Source organism: Arvicola amphibius, chromosome 13, assembly GCF_903992535.2.
Source record: "Arvicola amphibius chromosome 13, mArvAmp1.2, whole genome shotgun sequence".
NCBI lineage: Eukaryota > Metazoa > Chordata > Mammalia > Rodentia > Cricetidae > Arvicola > Arvicola amphibius.
This window is the reverse complement of record NC_052059.1, coordinates 17,046,792-17,071,673: the sequence shown is the minus strand read 5'-3', so window position 1 is coordinate 17,071,673 and position 24,882 is coordinate 17,046,792. Positions and strand designations below refer to the sequence as shown.

General features: G+C 41.2%; 1 protein-coding gene and 1 long non-coding RNA gene across 11 annotated transcripts in view; one reads left to right on the top strand and one right to left on the bottom strand.

The window, feature by feature from the left end:
• The first annotated feature begins 10,683 nt into the window (after positions 1 to 10,683).
• Scel (sciellin) overlaps positions 10,684 to 24,882 on the top strand; it is a 141,403-nt gene continuing 127,204 nt past the window's right edge. For 7 of the 10 annotated variants that reach the window (XM_038310492.1, XM_038310496.1, XM_038310495.1 and 4 more), the window contains exon 1: positions 10,698 to 11,581. The gene's annotated coding sequence lies outside the window, so the exon portion shown is untranslated. Of the gene's footprint in view, positions 11,582 to 24,882 lie in introns of all 10 variants that reach the window. The other 3 variants (XM_038310486.1, XM_038310485.1, XM_038310487.1) reach the window with 3 other exon arrangements.
• LOC121676987 lies at positions 14,121 to 22,871 on the bottom strand. Its single transcript, XR_006020671.1, has 2 exons — positions 22,493 to 22,871; positions 14,121 to 14,180 (listed from the first exon to the last, which is right to left on the bottom strand). It is a non-coding gene; the product is annotated as an uncharacterized LOC121676987 (long non-coding RNA).

Sequence of the window (24,882 nt, the reverse complement as noted above, 5' to 3'; positions counted from 1 at the left end):
TTAATGTCAGATAACACAGATACTAGAACAAAAATACATTATTAGAGTCAAATGGAAATTGTCTATCATGTTAGAAGGATCTGTGGAGTAGAATGCCATAGTAATTTTAAATGTTCAAATACCTAATAATAATACAGCATCCAAATACAGGAAGCAAAGTTAAGACAATTAAAGGTAAAAATGAAAAATTCCATAATCATATTTGGAGATTTCAATACCCTTATACCACTAGTTTATATAGCAACCAGACAAAAAGAATAATTAAGGTCATAAATGATCTGAGCAAGACGGTCAGTCATCACAGCCTAGCTTGCATTTATGGAACACTATACCCCCAAATCACAAAATGTGTATGATTTTAAGATGTGGATGGTCCTTCAATTATTCTAGACTATTAAACAACATCATCAACCTGAAAGGAATGCAGTCATATAGAGTTGCTTTTCTAACCATAGCAGAACTGAATTAAGAGTCAATAATCATAATATATATCTAAGAAAACTCCAAATATAAGGCACTAAAAAGCAAACTCCTACATAACCTACAGATCAAAGAGGGAATGAGGAAGATAGAAAACATTTCAAATTAAAATTCTGACAAAGTAACAACATATTCAACTCTATGGGACACAGAAAAATCAGTACTCGTAGAGAATTTAAAATCTTTCAATTCTTTTATCCTGCAAGAAGATCTATCATCAAGAATTTAAGGTCTGCCTTAAGAAGGTAGAAATGGGGCTGGAAAGATGGCTCAGGCAGTAACATGTTACCGGGACTTGAGATCACAACCCTAAACTCACACAAAAGTCGGGCACAGCTGTGCCTCTCTAAGCCAGTGATGGGAAGGCAGAAACAGGAGGACCCCTGGAGCCATCCTGCTCTGATTCTGGCTGCGTCAGTGAGCTCCAGTTAGATGAGAGACCCTGTTTCAAGAAACACGCTGGAGAGCAACTTGAGAGGACAGTTGATGTTGACCTCTGGTCCCACCCATGTATGCACATGTGCACACATGTATTCACAAGAAGCTAGAAAATGGAAAACAGAGAAAACAATGAAGAGAGAGAAAATAAAAATAAGAGCAGAAATCAGTGAAACAGAGAAACGAGTTGGAGAAATATAACCAAGTCAAGGGTCAGGGAGAATTCAGGGGACTGGGGTGTCGGCTGTGAAGACCACAGGTCTGCCGTGAGAGCACCCACAAGGTTATCACATCATTGCGAGAACTCACATTCCTTTGAAGGGCTGTACAAACCATGTTGTGAAGCTGTATCACTTTTAATAATATTTTGAAATTTAAATTCTTAGTATTTACTCGACAATCGTGTGTTTATGCTTCTGACTCAGCTGAATTAGAACAACTCTGTCTTTCCACTGACCTTTCATTTGTTGGTTCTCAGCAGTGTGTGGCTCTGTGTAGGCATGGGGCATGGGGCATGGGGCATGGGGCATGGGGCACCTTCAGTTCTCTAGTTGGTCTTAGTGCAAAATCAAGAGATTGTCTGAAAAGAATCTGCTGGGGCTTTTTCACCTTTCCAGTGTGGGGATTGAACCCAGGACCTTGCACAGGCTGGGTGTCCTCTGTGCTATACTGCCAGCTCTCTCTTTTCTTTTAAATACGACCGTGAGGTAAACTTTCCCAAATTGCCTAGGCAGACTTGAACCCATTCTGTAGCACAGACAGGCCTTGGCCTTGCATTCCACTTGGCTCCCTCTCCAGAGTAGATAGGATGACGGGCCTGTGCTACAAGGCCCTGGAGTCTGTCCCATGCTGTGAAATTTGAGGATTGACTCATACATTGGAGAATGTTGGTCAAACGGCACAAAATTCCAGTTATAGAGGTTGAATAAGTTCTGGAGATTCAATTCCAGATGGCAACTAGATTCAACAAAGCTGTATTTTATACTTAAAGGTTTATCATAAAAATACTTTTCTTAATTAAGAATTTCATAAATGGATTTCCCCAAACTTCTTTAAACCCACCCCCCAACCCCTTGACCCAACAACTTTGATACTTGAAATTTTCTAAAGCAGGTCTTATCATCATATGCAAGAAAAGTAATCATCCAAGGTGGTGGATATCTTAAATAACTTGACTTGTGACAACCAGTTAATGGTGTAGGAGAGCCTTCTGTCTTTATGTTGCTGTCATTAGTTAATAAAGAAACTGCTTGGGGCCCCTGATTGGGCAGAACTTAGGTAGGTGGAGAAGACAGAGCTGAATGCTGGGAGGAAGAAGGCAGAGCTGAGAGAGAGCCGCCGTGCAGCAACAACACTTGGTCCTATACAATTTGTCCAGAAAATCCTTTGCTTCGTTGTATTTTTCCTTTTGTTTTTTAATGTACACAGAAGCCAAAATTCTTCTTTTGAAGATATATAGTCTTTCTTGTAGAACATACACAATAATCTCATTATGCAACAACATTCAATGTATATATACATATTTGACTTTGCCAGAGGTCAGACTTTAGCTTGTAAAATCAAACTACACTCAGTGAGGAAAGCCTCATCTGCCACGATGCTGGTACAACATCCCTCACTTCCCCCTCCTAACACACACACACGGCACCATTACTAGAAGGTTGTGTCTTGTCAGAGACAGAATGGGAGGACATAAATGACATGGTTGAGTCAGATAGCTCTGGTTTCATGTGGCAGCTGTGGCCCCCTAGTGTTTCTGTAATCTCAGTTAAGCCCCTCAATGGTTTCCATGCTGGTATTCTAAATACCTACTTCACAAGGCCACAGTGCAATGGCCTGCAGTGCTTTTGGAGAATTATGTAAGTGAAGCACCTGGCACCTAGGAAACCCTCCTGGATCCTCTGATGCAGAGGCTGGACAATAAACACTGTTCTATGTTTTGTCTATGTTTAAGAACCAGGGTGACAGAATGAAAAGAACAGGTCTTTAAAGTCACGCAAGTGGCTGGAGAGATGCCTCCGTGATTAAGAGCATTTGATTCCAGGGACCAGCGTTTGGTTTCCAGGGCCCATATAGTTACTCATAGCTGTCTATAAGTCCAGTGTCAGATTATCTGATACCCTCTTCTGGCCTTTGTGGGTACCAGACTCACATGTGGTAGACATCACTCATAAACATTAATAGAAGAAAAGTACACAAAGGTAGTTTCTACTTTTCCTTGTCACTCTGTATTTCTTTCAGCGAATTTCTCTCCATAGGAAGATTGATCACCTGTCAGATCCATAAACACACGAGGAAGAAATTAGTAAAGATAGGCAAACATCCAGGATTTAATGCTGAACTAAGCTTTAGTTATTTCATCTTTGTGCTATTAAGGCTTTTTGTTAGTAAGGTTTTATTTACAAGGTCAAATGTGTTCAGCTGATCCAAGCCTGCAGGATTTCTGTCGGCATTGCTTGAGCTCAGATCCCTTTCCAGTTCAAACGCTGGATATTTAATTTTATCTCTGCCTCTGTGTGTGAGGGCCAAGGAAGTAAATCTCACTGCTTCAGGTTCTGCGGAGCAGAGAGATGCTCCACACGCTCAACAGATATTATTCTTCCCGGCTCCAACATTCACATCTCATGATTGATGACTGTTGTTTTAAGATTTTTTTAAAATATCTGTCCAGAAAACTCAGACCAATAATTTCTCTTACTCACTTTACAAAGCACTAGGATATTTTACCAGTATGTACAAAGCAGTATTTATTTTATTAAAATTCCTTTAGCTTAATTTTCCTGTTGCTAGTGGCAACCAGAAAAGATAGATCTAGAATGACAACTGGCACAACAATCGCCGTGCATGTTTCATTCTCTCCTGGGTTGTGGTTTTAAAATAGCTTCCCCCAGTGTGGATAGCAATAAAAACAATGGTTTGTTCTGCCTTAGACATATCGACAAGCCATCTCCTAAGCAGCCTGTCCTACTAATGAACTTTTCCCTGCGGCTTTCAGAGGCAGCCCTCAGCCCCATGTGCTGTTGCTATGTTTATAGCTATAGGAATGATGATAGTGTTTGTGTTATAGAAATTATCTTCTAATTTCTATAGACTGATGCTTGGGATCAGAATAATATGCCCAGTAGCGGAAGTGTTTACATCATTTTGAAAACTACTGTCACTTAATAAACAATGTATAGAACCTCTTTATGAATTTGGTTGCTCCATTATAAAGATGTACTGAAAGCATTTAAGGGTCTAAAAATAAACACCGGGCAGAGCTGTTTGTAGACGACAGTGAAATTCTATTAGGCTGTTTTCTGAGGGCGGACGAAGAGCATCTCTGTCAGCAGGGAACTGTTGCTGTGGAGAAGTAGGGTGAACCTTTGCAATGGTTGTCGAGTCTTCTAAAATTGAGCCTGGTGAAAGAAACAAACAAAGAAAAAGCGCTAGTCATGTGGTTCATCAGCATCATAGCTGGGTAGGACTTTTGGCTGCTTCTGTCCTTTAGAAGCTTGCATGGTACCTTCTGGAACCATGGAAGCTAGGAGGAGGCGTGCAAGCCAACCAAACCCACATAAGGTACCATGTGACATGATGTTTCACTCTCTCCCCAACACGTCAAGTTGGGGAGTCAATATGCAAGTCAGAAGAGAGAGTCTCTTCGTGCTCGCTTGATTTCTGCTTGCTATGATGCTCTGTGTCGGACTCCTACTGCTGCTCCCACAGGATTAGGGAATTCCAGAAAGAGGACATTGACCATATTGACTCCTGCTGTTTGACGAGCCTCTTTGTTAATGATGGAAATCTGCTACATTGCATTTCTCAAGGTCCAGAGCAGGACTGGTACCTAGCATGGGGAAGAACACAGTCTCTGAGGAGGACAGGCCCCTGACAAGCAGAGGGGTAGCTGCTAACAGAGAGTCAGCTGGAACTTAAAGGGACCCACTTCCAATGAGGAGAAGCCCGTAGCAGCAAGCTCTGATCCAGGAAGCATGCTTCTGGGAAGCCCTCTGGGATGGGCAAGAGAAGACAGCCAAAGAGGAAGCCAAAAGTTCTCAAAGGAGAATCCAAAACATTGTGTCACTTGATGAAATTTCTCAAGATTAACACCCAAGACTTTTTCTAATAATAGTCATTTTTCAAAAAGCTCTGAAGTTGAGTGAAAGCCAGTTTTCCTTTTGCCTTCTTTCTCAGTTTCTACAGTGTTGCAACCATGTCTCCTTGCTCAAGTTTTCCCCGGGGCAGTGAAAATAGGCTCCTTCCCACTGAGTATTTGCCAGTGAGAGCTGCCAGGGCAAAAGCTGGTAAAGATGACTCAACTATCCACTAGATCCTCAACTCTTCTTTCCTCCACACTAAGACTAAACTCAGAAGTGAATGAGGACTCTGATGTCTCAGGACTATTTATTATTATTGTGGTGCTCTATCTATTATTAAAGCAGGAAACAATTTGCACATGAAAAACAACAACAACAACAAACACACACACAAAACAAAACAGAAAACCACACAACCCAGGCCCTGACCATCTGGCAATCATTCTAATGAGCTTGTGTGTTGCAGCCCTGCTCCTTCCACCTTGGGTTTCCAGGGTAGTCACAAGGTCCTCCCCATTCGGCTTTCAGACCAGTGAGCTTGCATTTATAGAAAATGCCACCTAAAATTTAACTCCACTGCTGTGGATGAGAGAAGAGAAACCCTTGTTTTCAATAATGTGCATCTTTGGCAAACACCTGATACCAGGAAATGGGAATTTATAAAATTAAAGGGCCATGTCTGTTTGCAATGATGTTTCAGGAAGAGCGGGTGAAGGAAGAATGAGGGATTCTTGAAACAGAGACTGTTGTTTTCTTTCTGCTTGCTGACGTGGAACAAAACCAGGCCCAATAAACGCAGGCCACCAGGGCGACTAAAAGGACTCAGAGGGGAAAGGAGGATGAACAGGACTAACTAGGTAGGAGTGTATCTACATAGTTAGCTAGAGAAAAATCTCCTGATAAATGACTTGATGACGGCGAGTCCCCAAGAATAACTGTAGACCATTAAAACGCCCCTTCCCACTTCTAGTCTACATTGACTCCTCTAAGTATGGATTATGCTGTAGTTCTGATGATCACAGTGCACTGTTAGCATTTGGAACAGACCTTGGAGGGATTAGTGATCTTACATTGGCTTACTGTTCCTATTGTAACAAATAACCACAACGATTCTGACTCTTTCTCAAAATTTTGGTCTAAGTTCTTGGTTGATCTTCCTTTCCCTAAGCACAGAAGAACTGTAATACATGTAAGCCCTGACCTAAGAGTACATTATACTTTCAAATTCTTTATGTGAATATTTGGGTAGGTATTTTTTGCTGGTTCTGAAAAAAAAAATCACTGCATATTTTGCACGTTTGCTACTAGTTTTACATAACTAGATGTCTTTAGTAATGGTGCATGGATATTATTTTGTATTCTATAATATTTATCCTTGTTCTTTTTCCTTTCTTTACAGATTCCATGGAAATCAAAGGAATACACTGCCATCTTGTATTTGGAATGAAAGGTATAATAACCATAATCACCGAGGTGATGTAATACCATGATCCCAGTGAGCTGTATTTTAGACCAGGATGGTTTCAACTACATAGCAACTCGTCAACAAACACTTAATATGCCTGTCTTGTGGATTCTGTCCTTGAAGAATCCACAGTTTACTAGGAGAAAGAGGTCATGCAGACAAGAGATTATTAACAACCTGTGGGAACAAGACTCTTAGTAGGAAATTAAATAATGTGGATTCAAATCTTATTAGTAGATGACATTCAGACTCTAACATTCAAGCAAAGACATTTCCTTGAGAACTGGCCATAAATGTGACTTGCTTAAAGATCATATTCAGAGCAGAGGAAGTTAAGAATTATGAAATATTGACACCAAATTTATATTTCAAAAAACTTTAAATTTGTTTACATATTTTTTCTTGATGTAACCAAGAAACTTCACAATATTAATTATTAGGAAATAATGTATAGAATGTTAAAATGGATATTTAAATTTTTTGCTTGTTTTTTTCGAAACAGGGTTTCTCTGTGTACCTCTTGGCTATCCTGGAACTCACTCTGTAGACCAGGCTGACCTTGAAATCACAGAGATCCACATGTCTCCGCCTCACTGAATACTGGGATTAAGAGCATGTGCTACCACCACAGGTTTAAAAATATTTTAAAGAAATAAAACAATTAAAGTGCGTGTTTTGATTGTTGAGATATTTATTTATATGATGCCAGTGATTGGGTTCGCTTTAAGGGATATGAGGCCGTAGGCCATAGGAAAATCAGTAATTCTTGTTCTTGATTAGTAAAGACAATGGGCAGATCCATAACAGTTGTTACAAAAAAATAGTATATGATTAAATCTGAAAGTGCAGGTATCCATTGTAATGATAATTACATGATAATTACATAAGGACACAGACACTGAAAAGTTCAAGGAGATATAGATTATCAGCAACCCTTTCTTTCTTCCTTCCTTTCCTCTCTCTTCCATCCCTCCTTCTTTCCTTCTTTCCTTTTCTCTTTTAAATTTTATGTATGCGAGTGTTCTGCCTGCATGCATGTATGTGCACCATGTTCATGCCCAGGTATGGCAGATACCAGAGAGAGCATAAAATCCCCTGGACCTGGAGTTACAGAAAGTTGTGAGCCTACATACGGGTGCTAGGAACTAAACCTATGTCTTCTGAAAGAACAACAGTTCTCTTAACCATTGAACCATCTCTCCAGCCCTGCAGAATGTTTCTTAATGACTGCCAGATAGTGTCACTTTAAGAAAAATTCTTCCTTAAAAGTGTTTTATGATCATGGACCCCCTTGAAGGAATGGCCGGGGCAGGTTTAATATAAATCTTCAGTTAAAATACATGCTTAAATTTATGACACAGCTTTTTGGCCATCTCCTTGTCTCCTTTTGCTTTTGTTAACCCACTTTTGGTTGTTTTAGATTATGGTGGTGTAGATCTTCACAATCAACACAAATGATTACTGTCTAGTTTGATGTGGGGTTTCTCTCAGTATGCTGTGAATACCATTGATTAATAAAGAAGTTGCTTTGGCCTAGGACAGGGCAGAACAGTGCTAGGTGGGGAAAACTAAACTGAATTCTGGGAGAAAGAAGGCGGAGTCAGAGAGAAGTCCTGTAGCCGCCACAGGAGACAGATGTGCCAGGAATTTTACCTGTAAACCACGAGCCTTGTGGTAAAATATAAAATAACAGAAATGGGTTAATTTAAGATGTAGGAGTTAGCTAGAAATATGCATAAGCTAACAGGCCAAGCAGTGTTTTAATTAATACAGTTTCTGTGTAGTTATTTTGGGTCTGGGAGGCTAGGAAACAAATGAGCAGCCTCTGTCAACACTAGCTGTTATTTTTTTCAGTTCATAAGAAAATATTTATACTTTGTGGCCATAGTTGAGCTGGGTGGAGTCATATTAAATATGGCAACTAGAGCCAGGGCAGGGGTGAAGGCCTTTGAGAACCACTACTTATGGCAATAATACTTGTAATCACTTGACATCTTTCCCCAACTATGCTTTATTCATCCTGAAAGTATGACTTTGGTAGACAATATAGTTCAATAATATAATTGAACTATAATAATAAAATATAAATGTTTAAAATTGTGTATGTACATGTATGTAACATCAAAACAAGGTGTTTTTTTTTTTTTAAAAAAAATCTGTCTTACTTACTTGGATTTGTTAATTTTGCCACAGTGAGTCTTTCTTGTCAAACTCATGTTAAAAATTAGTCTTTAATAATTGTTAATGAAGATGTTAAGAAGTTAGGTCTGTTGTGATGAGCTGACAGGCCTATGTGCTATGTCTCCTGGTTACGAGCCTTTACTGATCCTTGGGCTTATAGACAGAAGCAGATGAGTAATGGGTCATGCTAAAGACACGGACATCTGAACAGCATGGCTGTATTAGCATCAAAACCCATCCTTGACAGAAACACAGATTCAGTCTTTAGAAGTTTGGGTGGAAGATTATTCCATGAACAAGCTATATCCTTAAAACATTTTGGTTATTATTTCCAAACAAGAAACATATTTTTCTATAAAATGTTTAACATTGGTTATTTAATTGATTTTTTTTTATTAAAAAATGTTCTTTCGTGGCATGGCACTGCATTTGGTAGTGTACCTGCCTTCAGGGAACTAAAAGCTTTTGAAACAGAAGTGAGGAGCTGGGGGCCCACATTGACAGTGCAGCAGAAGCAGCAGAAGCAGCAGAAGCAGCAGAAGCAGTATGGAACCCCTGCTTATGGAAAGTGGTTTTGACCTAAAATGTACAGATGAGTGTTTGTTCCCCACTTATTGTTGAATCTCTCACTTATTTGACTGGTCTTGGAGTGGCAGGACTCAGCTAGCTAAGTATCATCTCAGTGATTTCCTATGGCCAATGAACACATTTAGTAAGTGGTAGGAACCTGGGGTATTCCTGCTTCTGCTGTGCAAGGTGAACTTGATGCTTTGCGGCAGCCAAGTCCCACCCACATCACATAGGTCCCTTGCTATACAGACATGGAGGTTTCCCTGAAAGTGATTATTTAGTCCCTAGTCACTAATCTCCAGCTGTTGTTTTGTTTTGTTTTTTCGAGACAGGGTTTCTCTGTGTAGCCTTTGCTGTCCTGGAAATCACTTTGTAGACCTAGCTGGCCTCGAACTCACAGAGATCTACCTGCCCCTGGCTCCCAAGTGCTGGGATTAAGGGTGCTGCCCGGTGACCTGCAGCTTTTATGCATGTGGAATCACAGACTTAGTATACAAAACTATCCACTGTCTGAGGAAAACTGGCACAAACGGGTGTGAAGGTTGACATATTCTCAGAAGCACGAGTGCGGAGTTTTGCAGACTTGTTTTTGTTTCTAGGAAGGGTTTGGAGGTTGGAGATCTAGCTCAGTGGTAGAGCATGGGCAAGGCCAGGGGTCGAATCCCCAGAACTGCAAGAAGACCACAATTCTGTGAACAGGTTGAGTACCTGCCTCAGCAGGTTTGCCCGACATCACTTCTGTGTGGTTTTGACTGCTCCACTCTTCCATGTGTAAGTGTGTTTATGCTACATTTTACGTGTTTCTGTATCAACAATTAGATTGGGATTTGAGCTGTGCATCTTTACTGTCTCTCTTTATTGCCTTTGCTGAAACAAGGCTAAGAATCTCACCTTGCCTGTGATCTGTACGAATGTTTGCTGCTGAGTAAGAGCTCATGAAACGAACTAGACTATACGTTCATCCAGGGACATGACTGTGGTTTCTGTTTGTTTCCATTTAGGTTAAATAACCAAGAAATGTTGCCAAATAACAGAGACTCAGCTGTGAACACAAGAGCACACACTGGAACTGGCTTATGAAACACAAGCCAGCTGGCCGCTTTAGAAAAAGTCTTAGGAAAAAAATAGCCCTTCCTCATCTAAGTCAGAAATGGAAAATTGAATCTCCAGGCTTAACTGGCTTCTTTTTTTATCTCATTTGTTTGTTTCCTTCTCTGAGGTATACTTTGCTGAATAATTGTGACATCGAGAGAGTAAAACCAAGTATGGCTTTCAATAAAGCATTGCTGCAACTCTCTCCATGGAAGAACCTATAGATGATTCCATGTAGGAAACACTTTGTATGCAGGCCATGTCAGGTGACAGGAGGCAACGGGAACTTTCCTGCCTGATTGCCATATGTTCTTGTGTTTGTTTGTGTGTATAAATATATATTATGTATACACATGTATATATATATGCATATAATCAGTGTTTATATCTTGTGTGCTCCCAGATTCCTTCATTTTCTGTGTTTCAGAATTACTTTATGTCCTACCCACCAAATGCACACAGAAGATTCCAACGGCATAAACAGAGGCCCAGTGAGTACAAATATTTAAAAAGTAAGAAAATAATACATTCTCAAATTTCATCTTATTTTGGAAGTATAAACAGCCTTCCTGCTGCCCTAGGAACCAAGAAACTCTGTTTGCTTAGCATTTGCAATTTGGACTGAATCATTTATTAGACAAACAAGATGAGTGACTTATCTTTATTCCTCTCTGTTGCCAACTGTGATATCCTTGGAGAGACAAAACAGCATTTTGAAACAGGTGCCAGCATTGTCATCTCCGAGTGGCACACATTTGGTAGCAACAGTCGGGTGTCTTATTATGACTTGCTTTACAGGGCTTACCTTACAGCTAGTCCTCAGTGGCTTCAAGATGAAATCCCACTGAGAGGCAGCCTTGAGCACGCAGATGGAAGCTGAATGTGAGAGGGATGGTCCAGTCTTCATCATATGAAGCAGGGCTCGACCATGAAAAGGTGCAAGTATTACTGAACACAAAGATGGCTCACTTTGGATAAGCATTCAATAAGGTAAGCTATCCAAAAGATTTTCCCTCTGATAAGCTCATCCATTTTAACAGCGTAGCAGATTTGGATTTATGGTCTCTAGTCTCTGGGGCCAGGAAATCTGAAAGAACTTCTTGATAAGTTGCCTAGAAAGATTATTAAATTGTATCATGCTGTTCTCCTTGGTAAGATGTAGGATGCTACTAGCTGGTTAATCTCTTTACTTCTTAAGATGATTTGCAGAACCTGGGTATTTGATATGCTGGAAAATTGCTGCTATTTGGCCTCATACAAAATGGAGTTTCCCATGGTAAGCTTAAAGGTATCTTCCATGTTACACTTTTACGGTATGATGTCTGGGAATCTTTCATTCAAACTTAATTTCATAGGGTCACATATGATGGAACCTTAAAAATAACCTTTTCATAGGACTTAAATAGAACCTCACTTAACCTATAGTCTACCTGGTGTTTGGACCATAGTGGTTCTGAAGTGTGTATCTGCGCATAGAGTTGACACAAATTTAATTCCCTGCTAAATCAGGAAATAAGTATTTGACCTTTGTTCTTGTTACTGTCTTGGTAAGTTTGACAAATGGATATTATCTTTCAGTAGCAAGAATTGCTAACTAGATATTTAATGACAATCAATATATTACATGAACTCTAAAATTAATGTCTGGCAGAGAGGATGGTTAAAAGAACAATATACTTTCAATGAATGAAGTTTTTGACTCCGGAACGTAACTGCAGTATTAGACAAGGAAATTAGGCATCTTTCCTGTCTTGTCAGGTGTTTTAGTTTCTTTTTGAAACAGGGTCTATGAAAGCCTGTTGAATAACTGGACTTGTTACAAGTATATCCACCATCATTCCTGGATAGATTTTTCTTTTGACTGCAGTAGGCGTCTGTTCTGCTTTGCTGTAGAATTTTCCAGAAAGCATTTTACAAGGAACTCTTTTTAAAAAAAGAGTTTAGAAGATGCAGAATTCACAGTCGCCAATGGGAGAAAGGAGCACAAGGGCTTTCTACCATCTACTGATGAACATCATCTACTACTGAGCAGACAAGGCCAATGTGGGAAATTGATAGGATAGAGTACACCATCACTGTATTGAAATTCTTCTTCCATAAAACTTAAAGACATTATACAAAGTGAAATCTCAATTACAAGAGACCAATGTCGCATGATTCAGCTTATGTGAAGTGGCCGTAAGAGTCACGTTCACATCGATACAACGCAGAATGCTGGCTTCCGGGGATAGGAGAAACAGGAAATGAGAAGTTAAGGTCTAGTGGGCACGGAGTTTCCTCCGAGAGATGAAAATGTTCTGGGGTGGATTAAGGTGCTGGCTGCACAGAAAAATGAATGGATTTAAAGCTACAAAACATACGCCTGAAACTGGTTAAAATGGCAAATTATGTGTTACACATATTTCACCACAATTTAGGAAAATGAAAGGACAAAGTTTAAACTTATTTCAATTATATCTGCATGTTTGGCCTTTTTCTTTATTTCAGATGGGGTAAGTTCAGCTTTCCTTGATTCTAAGGTTTCACTCCTCTCATGTTGACCACATGTGCCTGGAAGCTTCTGTTTGTATTAACTTAGGTATCTTTCTTGGCAGGCTCTTCATGTTAGGATACACCATTGTGCCTTTGAATTTATTTTATAATTTCAAGTGTTAAATGTGAATTTAAAAGAGCAGTATTCCATCTTTGAAAATTGCCTTTTGGAAACTTGTATACATCCCCATTTATATTAAGGACAGGAACATCCCATGACCTTTTGGGTTTTTTTTTGGATATATTTAAAACAGCACATTTAGATAGTAAGTTGAAGATACTTATGAAATAGTTTCTTTCTTGCTACAGCCAATCTCTCTCCCTGTCTACCTTTCATGCTATTAATGTTTAACTGTTTCTCCTTTCACTTTTCTATAGTGCCTTAAAAGTCTTATTTTTCCTATTTATTTTTGTCATAATAATTTTCAAGATTACCTTTGTATGTCAACATTTCAAGGCAATAATACCAGTGTGGGAATAATTGTACTGTTGTTTCTGGAATTTACAATAATCTATCAGGCACTTTTATAATGAAGTTTTTCATTCAAACACTTGTGTGATGTTTATCTCAGGCATTTACACCTACAATGATGCTAAAAGGTAGGCGAGTGCCCAGGACTGAAAGTATCTGGGCATATTATTGATAGACTCTAAAATTCCTTAGTATGAGCCTTTTAATGTTAGTAATTCCTAACATTCAGTTGAAAATGTCAGGATTGTCTAATTTTAGAGATAAATCAATTTAGGATAAAGCAAGTACTGCTCAGAATACTTAATAACTTGTGATCCTGCCTTGAGTTTTTTTAAAAAAAATATTCATTTATTTGCTATGTATACAATATTCTATCTGCGTGTATGCCGCAGGCCAGAAGAGGGCACCAGACCTTATTACCGATGGTTGTGAGCCACCATGTGGTTGCTGGGAATTGAACTCAGGACCTTTGGAAGAGCAGGCAATGCTCTTAACCACTGAGCCATCTCTCCAGCCCCAGGTGAAGACATTCGAGGTGCAAGCAGAAATGCACACGACAGCTTAAGGACAGTTATAAAGGAAAGCTCCGTAAGTCGTGAATAGTAGCAGAGCCAGGTTTACCCAAATCTATTTCAAAACGGAGAGGTTGACATATTCTTCAGAGGCCATCATCTCGGCGACATGAATTCCGTGGTGGAGAGTTCATGACTGTCGTCCAGAGGGTCAGTGTTTCCTCTCAAGTCTTGTGACTGTCCTTCCATTCAATATGGGTGGAGGACAAATGTTTTTTTTTTTTTTTTTTTTTTTTTTGTTCAAACGGTGAGAGTATCCATTCTGTAGTTACTCCTCATGAAAGTTAAGCATCATGGGGCTAGGGGACAAGAACAACAAAAGCACTTCAATCGAAGAACTCAGAACCTTTGTTTTCACAGCCTCATTGCCAATTGCATTAGACCTGACCCTATAAGTGGATGTGTAACTTTCACTAAAAATACTAGTATGTGGCTTCAGGTGTCAGTGCAAATCCTTCCAGGTGTGTCAGATGCTTCTGAATCCCCAAATACCCTTGGCTCTAAGATCTGTAGGACGATGTTACTGTAAATCTCAATACTGCTGCAACTAAGTAATGATAGTGTCTCCTGAAATACGTGTTATCTGGGGGCTGTGGGGGTGACTCTGCCGCTAAGAAGATTTACTGCTCTTCCGTAGAGCTCTGTCTCTGTTCCCAGCACCCATGTCAGGTGGCTCACAGCAGCCTGTAACTCCAGCTCCAGGGAATTCAACAGTTTTTGTTTTCTGGACTCATGGGTAGCTGTCCTCTCAGGCACCCACTTGCACACAGACAAACATACACAAAAAATTAAAAATGCTGAAAATAAAAAAAAATAAATTTGTAATTTGCAGATTATACACCAAGCCCTGTGTTAGGTGCTAGATAGCAGCAACCAACACCTACTGTTGGTTCTATAAATACAAATCAAGTTAATGATATAAAAAGAAAAGAACAAGGTATAGGAAAGAATAAGGAAGGAATTAGGTTTGTTTACCAAATCCTAATGATTGTTAAATGGCTGCCCTCAGAGATCCTACCAGTTTGCAAGTAAAGAAGAAGCTATTCATGCAGGGAACTAGGTATGCAGAGGTTGGGGGATAGGGACCATCTCAGTAAACGCAGAGGATGGGAGGAGACTGTGGTGGTTTGAATGAGAATGGACCCCACAGGCTCATATATTTGAATGCTTAGTCCCCAATTGATGAACTCTTTGGAAAGATTTGGAGGTAAGTCCTCGTTGGAGTAGGTGTACCTTTGTTGCGGGAGGTGTGTCACTGGATGTGACTCACAGCTACTACTCCAGGATCGACCTGCTTGACACCATGATGACAATGGACTAACCCTCTGAAACTGTAAGCCAGCCCCCCTTTTAAAGCTGACTTTTCAAAGAGCTGTGCTGTTCAAGACATCTCTTCACAACCATAGAATAGTGACTAAGACAAGAACCATGTGCTTGGTGCCTGGTAAGAATAAGAAGCTAAACTTTTTATGTAAACAGAAGCTTGATATGTTGAGTTGGATTTGGAAAAGTTAAATTCTATTCTATTTGCTATGACCAAAATTATTTTTTAAATATTATATTCTTAGGCTATGATTATATTCACATAGCAAAATACAATGGGAGAAAGCTGATGGGGATTGGACTATTTTAGATGAGAGATGGTGGAAGCAGAGGTCATAGTCAAGGAAGTAGAGATGATTAAGAGGAGAAGGATTGGGAGAAAAAGCAGAACTTGGTACATTGGTCACGATACTTAAGGAAGAAATCTCCTCCTATTTCTTAGGAGGATGAGGATTCCACTTATCAACATGGAAAAAAATGGAAAATGAATGTGCTGGTTTAGAGTGCACTGGGGACAGGCAGGAACCTGATTTTCTGCACAAAAGGCTTATAATATCTGTAAGACATGCGTTCAAACATGCCACATAAATATCTACAACTGAGATACAAAAATGAGAGAATATTAATTTGGGAGTTGCCATATAAACAGATGCAAAAACAAACTAGAGATGGATGAACATGTTGAAAGACGTTTAAAAGGCCATGTGTGCAGGAACTGCAGCATTTACAAATCAACTGTATGAGGAAGAGTCGGCATTTCAGAGACAAAGCAGTGGCCATCCCAACTGGGAGAAGATGCGGTGAGCGTGGTGTGCGAGAGATCAAGAAAAAGGAATTCAAGTCACGAGCGCTAAAGAATGTGGGATACTGCAAAGACAGATGGTTCTGAATGTGCTTCTGGTTTCTGACAATGGGGAAGTCGTGGTGGCCTTGGGAGGAGCAGTGTCTGTAATTGGATTATGGTGGGCCAACCACTAACAGAGGGGTACTCATTTTGGGAGCTTTGTTGTGGATGGGGATCAGAGAAGCAGGGAGGCTAACAGGGAAAGATGCAACGACAGGAGATTATTTTAAACATGAGCTCTGAGGCTACGTCTAAAGGTTGAAAGGAACAATGTGTGCCAAAGGAGATGCTGAAGATTCCTGGAGAGGTGGTATCCAAGCAGCCAACACGAATGCTTGTTCTGTAGCAGCATGGTACAGACGCGATGCACTTTAATCCATTTTAATCCCTGCACTACCACAGGGAGATAAGTATCACAGATCTAACACCTTGTTACATTTCAAATGGCTTAGGAAGCCCAGTCAGAATGGCCTCGGGCTCAATGTGTCTATTAGGGATACTGCAATACAAAAGCACAGCGCAGATGTTTCTCTACTGCATCCCTCGGCTGCCGAATTTGTTCTTAGCGGGAAGTCATAGAAATCCTTTCTTGCTCTCTGTCCATCTTGACTCCTTCCTCTCGTCAGCATTCCCCTCAGATCTGGCTTTAGGACACAAGGGTCCCTTTGTCTTCTGTGGAGTCTCCTATTTCTCGAGAAGCACCTCCAAGCCACCAAGATCAATTATAAGGCCTCATAGCACATTTTGAGCTCGTGCCCTTGTTCACTAAATGTGATGATTATGTACTGACTGCTGGATACTGTACTGTGCAGTAAAGAGCAGGCACGAGAAGTGAGTACTTATCTAACTTACTCCTAACGTGGTCTGTGTAAGTGGAGGGTATGTGCGTATGACTGACAATTGAAGCAATGGAGGATTTTTAAAAGAATAATTTCAAATAATAGGGAATAGTGCATAAATAGTTAATATTTTATCAAATGTGACTATTTCCATAGAACAAAATTTGTTTCTGGATACCAATCAGGGTAATGTGATAGAGAATTATTGAATAAGAGGTCAGAAAGATCCCAGTATTATACTAAGAAAGTCCCTCCATTGAGGCTAACTATAGAAACCAAGAGAGTCTATCTTGACTCAGAGGGCTGTCAAGGTGGTGCAGGAGATCATAGCTTTGTCTACCACTCTCCTCTCATTCATAGATAAAGAAACAAAAGGCAGAGTCACCAACCAGCTCAAGGCTCTATGGCTCATAGGATAAGTCCTGCTTCCAGTTCGTCTAATGACCTTAAACAGAAGCACTAAGATGGCATCTATTCATCTCTACAAGGTCTTGGACAAGACCTGGCTGTCCAAGTGTTAGCTGATTCATCATCCCAGGGACAAATGAGAGAGGAAAGAGAGCTGGGGACCCTTTGCTGAGAACAGACAGTATCAAATCAAAACATTTACTGCTGCACCATCTTATAATTGTGAAATGTCGTTTTCTTAGACAATGAGGTCTGAAAAATTTGCCAAAAGCCTTTTGGTCTTTCCTTTCTCTTCTAGGAAGGAATGTGCTTAATTTTTTTCCCAGAAAAAAAATGGGTGTTCCCTTCAGAGAAACCGATTGCTCAATCTTCCTCAGTGGCAGAAAATTCCAGAGAATTAGAAAAAAAAATTGAGGGCAAGATTTACTTATTTTCATATCTGAACAAAATTGCTGTATAGAAACACACAGTCTGGCATGGTGGGTGGTCTGTGCTGAGCTGTGGCAGGTGAGAGTTCCGTGACTGTATGCAGAAATGTGGGGTATACCTTGAGGCTTTCCAGTGGGGCATGGTCTGGAGAAGAATGGGAAAGTGGTCAGTCTGTCTTTTGCATCTAGTTTAGTGGGCTGTGCTACAAACTCCCTATGCAAAATCAGAAAATCATTTGCTGTCTCAAAAGAAGGCTGGGAAGATGGCATGATAAGAAAGCAGTCTGAGAGCAGGGTACAGGAATAGTGAATGAAAGGGAAACAATACATACACAGGGGGTGGAGAATAAAATGGGGACAATAGATTCAAAGGGGACAGAGAAGAAATGGGGATGATAAATGCAGAGGGGATGGAGAGTAAAATCCATGAGACACAAAGAAGGCCTGGAAAGTGGGTCCATGATGGCCATCACTATTTCCTTCCCATTCATGGTCAGAATCTTCGGGTTCTTTGGAGTCTTTTAGGAGAGTCTCAAGGGATTTCTCTAATCCCTGCTGCCCACCTCCGTCCTCATCTCCTTCCCATGTTCCTTTTCCACTTCATGTTGTTTTTCCTACCCTGTCCTTTCGCTAATTGTCGTGCTAAACCTCGTTGTTTTGTGGGTCTCTACCCAGTCCCATCTACCTATGTACTGGAGGAAGACCCTCCTTTTTGGTTTCCTGCCTATAGCTTATATTTACAAGTTTTAAAAATTATCTCTTTTTATTTTAGTGCATGGATATTTTGTCTGCATGTATTGTCTGAGAGAAGGAATCAGGTTCTCAGAACTGAAGTTACACACGACTGTGAGCTGCCCTGTGGGTGCTGGGAATGAAGCCCAGGTCCTCCAGATGAGCAGTCAGGGCTGTTAACCACTGAACCATCTCTTCAGTCCCCGTATGTACTAACTTTTTATTTGAATGTTCCTAGTGTCTTCACCATGTTGATGCCGCCTGGGTTCACAGCAGGGAGAACCCAGCAGCTATGTGCACCCACACTACCAGGGAGCTTGACCCCTCTCTTTTCAGCTTAACTCCACCCATGAAGATCTTTAGAACAATGCCAGTTTCCTCAGTTGGGCAATTTGGCTGACAGAGGCCAAAATTAGTTGGGAATAACTTTCTCACTTTTGGGGGAAATTTTAGGTATATTCTTTTCTAGAAAGAAAAAAAAATCTAGGTGGCTTTTGGAAAATTTAAGAAAGTTAAACATAACTTCAAATTTTCAAAATTTAACATTTGCATAGAAAAAAAATATCCCAAATTAAGTTCAATATTTGTATTGTAGCATTAGCCTGGTTAGTTAAGTCTTCTGGGTAACCTACCTCCAAGTAGAAATTTAGGCTTCTAGAAACTTCTCTGGATCCTTAGGATTGAGTAAGTGCAGGTGGAAAAACAAAGAGAGGAAGAACTATGGATGGGAAGGTGATGGTGCCGAGCTCAGAAGCCACATCGTGGCTCTTTACGCTCCCCTGACCCACACCCTGCACCAGGCTATATCCCACGGGAAAATGGCAGTGACATGCCACTTAGCAATGTCCTCAAGTGAAAAGGAAAAATAGTTTGGAGAAAAATTATCTGGTTGTGGGCACAGATGTCATGAATCAATCTCTCCTTTTATTATGTTTTTTTTTGTTTTTGTTTTTTTAAGACAGCCACTTTTTATGTAGCTTTGGCTGTCATGAAATAATATGTAGACCAGTCTGGCAACTGTGAGTGCACGCGTGCTTGTTTCTGTGTGTGTGTTAATGTGCTCATGGGTGCGTGTGTGTGTTTGCGTGCGCGTACATGTGTGTGTATGTGTGCGTGTGTGTGTGTTTGTGTGTGCATGCATGTGTGTGTGTGTGTGTGTGTGGGTGTGTGTATGAGAGAATCCCACAGTCTATGAGTGGAGGCCAGAGGACAGCTTGTGGAGCCAGTTTTCTCCTGCTACTATGTGAGTCTGGTGACTGAACTCAGGTCATCAGGCTTGGCAGCTAGTGACTTTACCTGCTTAGTCACATTGCCAGCTCCCTCCTTTGATTTTACTAATCAAGTGATCCTATGACATTAAGGAAAATCATGGTAGCTTTGAAGAGCATGTATAATGCCTTAGAAAATCCATGCAGTTGGGAAATGGTTGTGTTTTGGTAAAATGAATTACAGAAATAAAGTCCAATAGCAAAGAAATGGATCTGCCTGGATGTCCATCCGCAGGTGACTGGACAATGAAGTGTCCATACGTATACAGGGTGGGATTTCATTCAGCCATAAGGAAAATTGAAACGTGCAGGCAAAAGGATGGAACTGTGAAATATTATGAATAAGATAGTGTAGGACAAATACCATGTGTTACTCCTCGTATGTGAATCCTAGCTTCTAAATTTTATTAGCATGTATTGATGTGGGAGTGAGTGTGGGCAGAGGTCAGGGAACTGGGAAGGAACCACGGGAATGGAAAAGCGGGCTGTGAGGAAAGGGGCGCGTAGAGTAATAGAATAAAAGCAACATTAAGTGGAGGGGAATGTGAGGAGGAAGGGTGACGGAGAGCAGGGAGGTGAAGGAGGACTGGGGCGGTCCAGAGAAACGGTGCAAGGAATGCCATAAAGAAACCTGCTATGTTTTTGGAAACTATATTGACTCCACTTGTCAACTATGTATATTTTAAAAGTCAATATAGTTTCCAAAAATGTCCTTCTTGACTTAGCATACAAGTGAAGTTATGAATTTGCCATTTCCCCCCACAGTGAAGCATACACTGGTATTGCACACCGAAGGCAATTCCATTACACTGGGCCATTTTTGCGGAATTTTGGGTGTAGATTGAAGCTGTTAGTTCTCTTCTGGCCGTTTACAAAGGGGAATCCCACATCAGTTGGGTCCCTTCCCTTTTCCCTTACTTGGTATATTTTCATTTTATCTATTTAAAAGTGTAATAATGGAGAGAAAGAAAACAAAGTGGAAAGGAGTAGGGAAAGGAGCGCATAAGGGAAGCAGGGAGGATGGGGTGCTGCACACAAGCACCCGGCACTTGTTTTTCCTGACTGGTGCTGTTATTTACTAAGTGATCGCAATGAATTTTGAGGTCTTCCTCCCAACTCTGAGAAAAACAAACAGAGCTTTATTTCACTGTTTATTCTGACATCAAGTTTATTTTTCACTTACATTTGTGCAAGCCCTGGGTTGCACCTCTGGATGGAACTGAGGTACATGACAAGTGAGGGGTAACTGGGGAAATGTGTGGGGTGAGCCCCTTCCTTTCTGAGCCTCGTTCAGGCAGTCACCCTTCAGGGAGTTCCAAATGAGCAATATAGTTGTGGGAAGTTTTCGAATGTGTGAGACACAGCTCTGCTTCAGAAGTGTGCAGTAATTATAAAACAGTCTAAAAGGTACAATTAGGAATGATGGAGGGGCACTTCTCTTTCCTAGCAAGACCAGGCAAGCTTCAGAGGGAAATTTCTGCCATCTCTTCAACTGCACGTTTTACCCAGGCATCAACAGATCTAAAACCCGCAGGCACTTCAGGGTCTGGGCTTTCATTCTTGCATAAGTGCCTGTGTAGTTGCACGGGGCAGTCTGGGTTCTCTGCCTGCAGTGGAAGTAGGTCTATAAAACGCCTTTGCTATTTGGAGCATGGGGTCCACAAAGGTCTCTTCAGGAACTGCAGGAGTTGTCTCTCACTGTAAGGAGAAGGGGTTCCAAAGTCCCTTCCTGGTTCTACTGTTCCCATTCAAATCACTATTATGGAAAGAATAGGAACAGCAAGTCCTAGGTCACATAGATTCTCCGAGAGGAGGTTAGAGAAAAATGTGGTCAAAAGACTTATGACAGAACATATTAACATTTGATCATGTGGTTTGTTTCTCTCTGTACTCAAGGGAGAAGCAGTTTTCTAAAAATACAGTATGAGAAAATATGTTCAATAAATTAATTGCAGCTATGTTTTAGACAGACTGTTGGGGAAGTGGTCACAGAGCTAAGTTTCTCTCTCATTTCTTTTTCCTGCCAATGAACTGGTACGAATCGTTTTAATTTGAAGAAATAAGCCTTGGGTGTTCCTCAAAGCATCTCAGAGACCTTTTTTTCAAGAACCCAGGCTGTCTTCTGTGGAAGGACAGACACTGGCCATCAGAGTTCAGCACTGGACTTCTGTCCTTCTTCACATGCATGCCTGAAGTCCCCGAGGGGTCTTCAGTTACTTTTAACATCTACAAACTCAATGGTCACATGCCCACAACGAGTTCTGCAATAGCAGAAGTCCAAAATGCTTCCTGGTGCACTACACAGCACATAGACGCTTCTATATTAGAATGGCTAAGAGCACCATTTGAGCATTGAACTAACGGAAAATAACTCATGCTTCAGGATCTTAGCCTTCTCTATTAGGTTTAGAGCAGATATTTTCCCTAGTGTTTGGAATCAGTTCTTGATTGTACCTTCCCCACCCTCAGCCCAGTTCATTACGTGTGTTTTCAGAGACCAGTGCTTCAATGCCTGTCACCATTTCTCTGCGTTTTCACAAGCATTTTTTGTGGTCTTGTGAGTCACTTCTTCCTCCCCTCCCACAAACAGCGTGGGTTAAATAGATCTGTGGGGATTTTTTTAAAAATAAAGAATCATTTTGACTGCATAATCTAAAAAAAATGTCACTTATATTGAACACACACACACACACACACACACACACACACACACACACCACCACCACCACCACCACCACCACCACCACCACCACCACACGAACAACCTACCAATGCAGCCACGGAGGAAGGTTCCGTAAGGTCGGGTGGCAGTGATTTGTGTTTTGTTGTGGTGCGGTTGCCCGGCCGCCGTGATCTTTTGCTATTTCGTAGGCAGGTGAAATCACAGAGTTGATTGAGAGCCTGACCTCATTGCATCCTACATGCTGAATCACGGTCCTCCAACTGTCATCAGATGGCACGGGCCGCAGTCTGCTCTCCTGGAAATGAAAGCGTGCACAGGCTCGTGTGACCTGTTTACTGATGTTTCTCATTAAGATTGCATGAACGGGATCAGCAAAATGCCATTTTCTCTTCCTCTTTTGTATTGCTCAAGCAAATGCGTTTAAATCGTGCCAGAGGCTTTCATTTTAAGGTTGTAATCGGAGCACTCGCCCCTCATCCTCAGTGTCGTGACTGACCTCTAGCGGCTGCGATGAGTTACATCAACTTCCAAATCTTTGTTTTCTCCCTAGAGTAAATCCTGTATCAAATAAAAACCGGATTGCCTGAGAGTCATCCCAGAAGAATGTGATGCTTTGGGGTTTGCGAAGAGCAAGAGATGAATGATTTTAATCTCTGTTTTGACTCAGCTTGTCTTGATTTGAAACCACTAGATCTCGGCAGGAATTCCACCCAGATCCTTTATATTCTGTACGATAGCCCCCACCACTCTGATTATAAGACAGGAGTCTTCTTTGAGAGCACTAGCTTTTCGGGATTTAAATAGGTAGTTGTTCAGCCAACCATTTTTTCCCCATTCAAAATGCAACAAAAGCTGAAATTGCATGTTGAATTGTGTCCAGATGCTGTCTTCTTTTGGGCCTGGCCAGCTGATGCTGACGTGTCAAAAACACATTTGTACTTGAGTCTAACTAGCAATCTACAATGAAGTCCACAACGGGTGTCCGGGGGCGATTGCTTCCCAGATCCAGCAGATGGGGCGTGTTAAGAGTTAATCATTGCGTGTGCATCCCTGCGCACAACCACACACACAGTGTGTCCAAACCGGGTGCATTATTCTTGAGAGGCTTGGGACCCAAGCTTTCCATAATTCTCATCAGTAAAATCAAGGGCCATTTTGATGGCTACATTTTCCATCAACAATAATTTTTTTGAAAAATCACTTTTAACAACTTGTTGAGAGGAATATCAATTCTAAATGCTCTGGTAGTTAATATATGATATCTGGTAAGTATCCAGTAAGAGTATTTTTGCCTAAATTTTCGGTCATACTTTGGTATGCAAAGTTGACAACTTCATCTCAAAAAGATAGGTCAGACAAACATCCAAATTCTCTAAGAACAACTTTCAGTCGTCTCCTGCTTCCTTTGGACCAGTTTCTCTGGACCAGGAAAGGAGCTCCGCTTGAATAGTTGCAAAGATGCAAGATTAAAAAGCTGCACTGAATCTCTTGCTGCGCTGTGAAATCAATTCCCGTTTGCAAGTCCCTGATTTTTCTCTGGAAAAGTTTCAGGGACGATTTGTGCACCCTTTGTCTGAAATGTGTCTGTGCGGCTAATTGCTCTTAGCAGATGCAAATAGAAGCAGTAGCCTCTGCAGCTTGAGCGTCCTCCCGCCAGCTACCAGTGACCTCCCTCGGCAGTTTCTCGCGGCAGCTTTTCCAAGACCTCAGTCATCCTTGCTATTCCTCCTCTCACTCCTACACTCTAGTCAGCAGAGGACCTTGGCTCTCTCCTTCCAGAGGACACAGACTATTTACATAACTCCATGCTGTTCTCTCAGTTAACTGAAAATGCTTACCTTTACAGACGCCGCCTTATCTCTTCTCTCCAGGGGAGGGTGAAGGGACGTCTCTTATTTTCCAAATGGATCCCTGTGCTACGTCTATCTCCATCTTTGCCTACATCCCTGCTTCCTTCTCAGGTATCTTCAGACTTTTGCTGGTTGCTGTCTTAATCCCCTCAGGATATAAACACAACACCAGCTCTCCTGAAATACTGCTCTGGACTCTGTGAGAGGAGGAGAAACTGCCTCTTCCCGGACGCAGAGGCTACAGTGGGTCTGTAGATAGAAGCTGCTGTGAGTTGGGGCCCATGGCCTTGCCACCCTGGGTTCACTGTATTGAAGTGTGTATAGGAGCTGCAGCCAAAGGCAGCAGGTGTAAAGGCCTTCGCCAAAGGCAGCTCAGATGCGAGAGCCAAAGCAACAGTAGTTCTGTCTGGGCTCCTCGTTGCAAGCAATAGAAAATGAGTCCATTTAATTTAACCTCAATAGGAAACTCACTGGATAGATGGCTGGTTCTCATATCTACAGGAGCCTGCAAGAGCTTTAGAAAAGAGAGTTCCCTGGAGCATTTGTCTGTACCAGGACACTACTAAAATAGGAGTTGCTTGCTGGCTTGATCAAACCCACAAATGGCGACTATAGATGATTCCCCT